General features: G+C 38.5%; 1 pseudogene; it reads left to right on the top strand.

The window, feature by feature from the left end:
• Positions 1–4,381: 4,381 nt before the first annotated feature.
• LOC133055167 (vomeronasal type-1 receptor 4-like) lies at positions 4,382–5,280 on the top strand (annotated as a pseudogene).
• The last annotated feature ends 672 nt before the right edge of the window (positions 5,281–5,952 follow it).

Genomic DNA, 5,952 nt, shown 5'->3' on the forward strand with positions numbered 1-5,952 from the left:
CTGTCACATCATTAAATCTGAGAAACGTCTGACTAATTGTCTTGGCAAAGAGGAGCCTAGAGAGAGGTGACTACAGTGCAAGATTTGGTATCTGGATCAGTTCTTGGAAAAGAAAATGGATAAAAAGGGAAAATTGAGAAAATCTGAATAAAGTGTTGACTTTAGTTAACACATGCATCACTATTGGTTTGTTAATTATGACAACTTTATACACCAAATAGAGGATTTTAAGAGTCAATGCATTGAGTGTGAGATACATGTGAACTCTGTACAGTCTTGCCATTCTTGTAAATCAAAAGTTGTTCTAAAATAAAATCCTTCTAAAAAACATGACTAGAATTCCCAAAACATAATTGAGTTAACTGCACAGTCTTTTCTCCTGAGTCTTCCCTTGGAATAAATACCAAGAGGGTGATATTCCCTGCCTGATTTTCAGCAATCTCAGCTAAGAGGTGGGAGGAGGTAAGTGTCTCCTTCAGGACACACATAGAAGCCTTGGGTCCTTTATATGGTGTTTGGATGGGGCATTCCAATACCTGAGATCAACATTTTCACTCACCTCTTAATCTAGCAACATTAGGAGCAAGCAGCCAATGGTACTACATTCATTAGTTTCTTAAATGTTCAAAAGTATTATAAAGAGAGTCACCCAGATACTCACTTCTTCTAACAGGCAGATGTGTTGGGAATCTGCGCTGCTGAATCAGGACATGGACTATCTGTGCTCTCTTTACTGCTGGAAATAAGCTCGTTGGTGTTTTTACTTCTAATTAGATTAGAAAGCCATTTCCAAAAACAGGAACTGATGAAAAACTCTCCCTTAAATACCAGTTCCCTAGAATGACTCCTCATAACAACAGACTCATGGCATTATTTGAAATTCATAAAATGAAATCTTGTATATTGTACATTGTACATTGTAATTGTATATCGTATATTGTATATTACATACACTTCCCAGCTGGCTCAGTGGGAAAGAATCTGCCTGGCAGTGCAGGAGTCGCAGGAGATGGGGGTTCGATCCCTGGGTCAAGGAAGATCCCCTGGAGAAGGAAACGACAACCCACTCCAGTATTCTTGCAGTGTTTCTCCCATGGACAGATTGGCATATGCAGCAATGACAATGAGTGCTATACAACTTCATGCTAATCTTAAATTCACAAACAACATAAGGAATATAAGAAGGGTAACACTTGACTGTAAATGTACTTCTTTTTTAAAAAGATTTTTTGATGTGAACCGTTTTTAAAGTCTTTATAGAATATGTTACAGTATCCCTTCTGTTTTATGTTTTGATTTAGACAGCAAAATTTTAGCTCCATGACCAGGGATCAAACCTGCACACCCTGCGTTGAAAGTCTTAACCTCTGGACCACCAGGAAAGTCCTAGGTTCTCTTTTTCTTCTTTTTTTCCCTGATTCCCCCAGTAGAGGCTTATCAGTTTTGTGCATCTTTTCAAAAAACCAGCTCTTGCTTTCATTGACTTGTCCTATTGGTCTTTTGATGTCTGATTTTAAAATTTTCTCTTTCATCTATATCACTTCCACTCTCTGATATCTTTGACATTATGTGTAGTTCTTTTTCTAATTTCTTTATTTGGTAGGTTAGACTGTTTATTTGAGATTTCTCTTGCTTCTTGAGATAGGCTTTTATCCATATCAATTTCCCTCTAGAACTGCTTTTGCTGTGTTTTACAGATTTTGAAATTTTCTGTTTTTATTTTTATTTGCTTCAAGGTAATTCCTCATTTTCTTCTGATTTCACATGGATCCATTGGTTATTAATAGCCTGTTGTTTAGTGTCCAGGTTTGATCCTCTTGCATTAGGTAATTGTCAAAATCACTGAGCCATCATATCTAGGTGATTTTATTTTATGGCATACACTTTTCAACCCCTATCCCTTTTTTACTGTGTATATGTCCCACATCCATTCCTTATAACAGAGGTTGATGATAATAAATTATATTTTCCTACAAGATTTCCATAATAATTGGCATCGAGTTATGATAATGAGTCTAAATTGATTTGATTTGTGCCAGTAGTCCATATAATGAGTGTTTAATCATATTCCTCCTTTTCCTTTTGTCTCTTCGAATATACTTCCCAGGTATTTTGTCTAATTCCATTTCTCTACCAGTACTTTTGTTGATGGTTTGGTCCAGTGGTTGAAGGTGAGGAAAGTACTAGTTTCAGAGCAGAAACACATCACAAGGAAGTAATGAATCCAGAGGGACACACATGGCTTATGTCAGTCCCTAATGTGTGGGATTTCAGCATTTCCTGCTTTCCTCCTCATGAGACCCTGTTGCCGTCAGTGATCATGAAAAAGAAAATGCCTCTCAAATATATCCAGTTGTCTCATAAGTGTGCCAACTAGAAACTTGTAATTGCTTCCAGTAATTAACAACTGAGAGAAAAGTTTTCAGAAATGTTCTTGGCTCCCAAGCCTGCACTCCCGTCACTGCTGGTAGTGAAATGGTCATTGCAGCTTTGATGGGAGAGGAGGGGAAGACACAGCATCTCAAACCTACATATCAGGGACAGACTGCCTGCCTCCCACACACAAACTGGGTATAATGACCATCAGGGAGCCCACTCTCCTGGCTGAAGGAAGGTGTCAGATAAGGATGTTCTATTTCAGTCTGAGAGGCAGAGTGTGTAAAAGAGAGACAGATCAAGATGCTGAGTGATCATATCAGAAAGGGGCAGTCTTCTGTGTAGTCACTGGATTCAGTGCAACACCATGCATAAGGTAGTAAAATCCTGAATCATGAGCCAAGATGGCAAAGAGAGATGGGGTCCTAACCCTAAACCAATTCCTGCTGGCTCTTCCTGGAGTTTAATTTAATCCTCACTGACAGTGGCTGTTGTGACTTAGTCCAAGTGATAACAAAATCTGATTTTCTTTGAGGTGTTTAAAAATGTAGATATAAAATCAATTTTCTCTTGAGTCTGCCTCAGAGGAATCATAGACTAAATGTTCAGGATGACTAGAGAGGCCACAATAGTAACTCCAGGGTGGCAGTAAACAGTATGATGAGTATGCAAAAATCATGTAATTCTGTACAGAAAACGAATACAACTGGAAATGGCTTGAAGGGAAATGTTTTCTCTGACTCTGGATGTTAATGGAGACAGTAATTGTGTCCTCACTGAAAACATCCAGAGTCCATTGATTATGGTGAGGTTGTCTTCACTCTTCATGTTATGAAATGAGCAGTTAAAGAAACTTCACATAATGCCAAGTTTCAGGCAGCAGCTCTCAGCCATATATCGTATTGTTTCTGCCCATTTAAAAGGTATTTCAATATGAATCTAAATACCTACTATTTTAATTTATAAAATGCATAAGAATAGATCCCTTGCAGGTGCTGATTTGTATCTATCTCTGGTATGTCATTTGAAAAGTCTAATTCATTGCCATATATTCAATTAATTCTGCTATTAATGAATAGATATCTGTATCACTGGAAAGTAATAATAATTTACTTTTTCCTTTTGTACTACTTCATCATGTATGACTATTTTATGTCCCAAGTTAATGACATTATATGGGATTATTTAACAATTTCTGGAGTACTTGCATTATCACTGCTTTTCTGAAATAAAAGCAAAAGACTTCCTGTTTCCATCCTCATTCTGAGCCATCCTCATCTTCATGACATTACCTGGTCCTGGGGCAGGCTCTTCCCATATTCTCCTGGCAGGCAGCAGTACATGCACATATACTAAGAAACCTGAAGCCTCATTTATAATACAAAGTGCCTTACAGATGAAAACTTTTCAAAATTGGAATCTTGTCTTGATAAAAATTATGAAATAGCAGCAATCAAATATCAAAGAACAAGTTCTGAAAACAAAACTAAATATCAATCTGAATTATTATATGAACAATTAACTAACTTTTTGGAAAAGTTGGGGTTCAATGCACTATCTTTACCAGTCCAGAGGGTTTCAAGTCCTTACTCTGTCCTAAGAGCAGATTTTGACAAATATTCAATCACTCTGTGCTTATGTCACCCTCCTCTGTGTCATTAAGGTCACATAATTACCTGCCTCACAGACTGTTGAAGAATGAAGATGTGATCATGTGTAGAGTCTACAGCTTCTAACTTTACATATTAATGCTCTTTAAATATCATATATGCAACTTTTTAAAGCTGCTGGTAACTGAAAAACATAAAGTAAATATTTCTTAGTGGGAACTAAGGGTAAATGGAGAATACTGGATTTCAGCTGACATGATGCATGTAACCCACACCTCATGTTCCCATGCAGGACATTCTAACTCACAAGACAAGCATCAGTGAGCGAACTGAGAGGATGGCCAGCAGCGATTTGACAATATCTTATCAAATATCTTATCTGTGTTATCTTCTTAACACAGACTGTGGTTGGAATCCTGGGGAATTTTCTCACTCCTTTGCCATCATATCATCCGTCACTTCACTGGCTCCAGGTTAAGGTCCACGGATTTGACCCTTAAGCACCTGATTGTGGCCAACTCCTTGGTCCTCCTCTCTAAAGGGGTCCCCCAGGCAATGGCAGTGTTTGGGTGGAAGCATATTCACAGTGATTTTGACTGCAAACTTCTCTTCTTTCTGCACAGAGTGGGGAGGGGAGTGTCCATCGGTAGCATCTGCCTCTTGAGTGTCTTTCAGGTGATCACGATCAGTCCCTGGAACTCCAGGTGGGCAGCGCTGAAAGTAACAGCTCCCAAGTACGTGGTTCTCTCTATTTTCCTGTGTTGGATCCTGCAAATGCTGGTAAGTTTCATTTTTCCTCTACATATAAATGGCAAATGGAATGACAAAAGCAACACAAACAGGAAGGATTTTGGATACTGTTCTGTTCATCATGACAAAATCCAACAGTCATCGTCTGCAGCATTGCTATCACTCCTGATGTTCTGTGTTTGAGGCTCACGCTCTGGGCCAGCAGCTTCATGGTTTTCATCCTGTACAGACATAAGCATCGTGCCCAACACATTCGTAGGACCGATACCCCTCCAAATTCTCCCCTGAGTCCAGAGCTACCAAAACCATCCTTCTCCTGGTGAACACTTTTGTCTATTTTTATACTCTTTCCTCCATTTTTCAACTGATGATGGCCCTTTTTGATTATCCCAGCTGGTTCCTTGTGAACATCACTGTAATATTGGCATTTTGTGTCCCAACTGTTGGTCCCTTTCTGCTCAAGAGCTGTGACTCCAATGTACACAGACTCTATTTTGCCTGGATAAGGAATACAAAGTCCCCTACTATTATGAGAAATATGTGAATTGGGTGTATTTCTGAAGTGTAGAGTTGACCATTCATCAGTTCACCTCAGTTGTTGTTCAGACCTTCAGTCATATCTGACTCTTTGGACTGCAACACGCCAGGCTGCCCTGTCCTTCAACATCTCCTGGAGTTTTCTCAGACTCATGTCCATTGAGTTGATGATATCATCCAACCATCTCTTCTTCTGTCATCCTCTTTTCCTGCCTTAAATCTTTCCCAGCCTCAGGGTCTTTTCTAATAAGTCATTTCTTTGCATAAGGTGGTCAAAGTATTGGAGCTTCAGTATTAGTCCTTCTAATGAATATTCAGGATTGACTTCCTTTAGAATTAACTGGTTTGATCTCCTTGGAGTCCAAGGGACTCTCAAGAGTTTTTTCCAACACCACAGTCCAAATTATCAATTCTTCAGTGGTCAGCCTTCCTTATGGCTTCACCTCAGAGACCCAGCTAAAATTTTGAATCTCAAGAGAATGGTAAATGGGACATGCTGAGCGTCTTCTTCAAATAAACAATTGTAATAGTATTGTCATGACATACAGTTATCTTGTAAAGAAATTATATGATTGAATTTTTCTAATACTTTCAGAAAATTAGTTCAGAATTTATGTGATAATAAAATCAAGTCTTGAAACAATCTGCATTTTTTTCCATTTATTTTTATTAGTTGGAG

Source organism: Dama dama, chromosome 4 (genome assembly GCF_033118175.1).
Source record: "Dama dama isolate Ldn47 chromosome 4, ASM3311817v1, whole genome shotgun sequence".
In the NCBI taxonomy this organism is placed as follows: domain Eukaryota; kingdom Metazoa; phylum Chordata; class Mammalia; order Artiodactyla; family Cervidae; genus Dama; species Dama dama.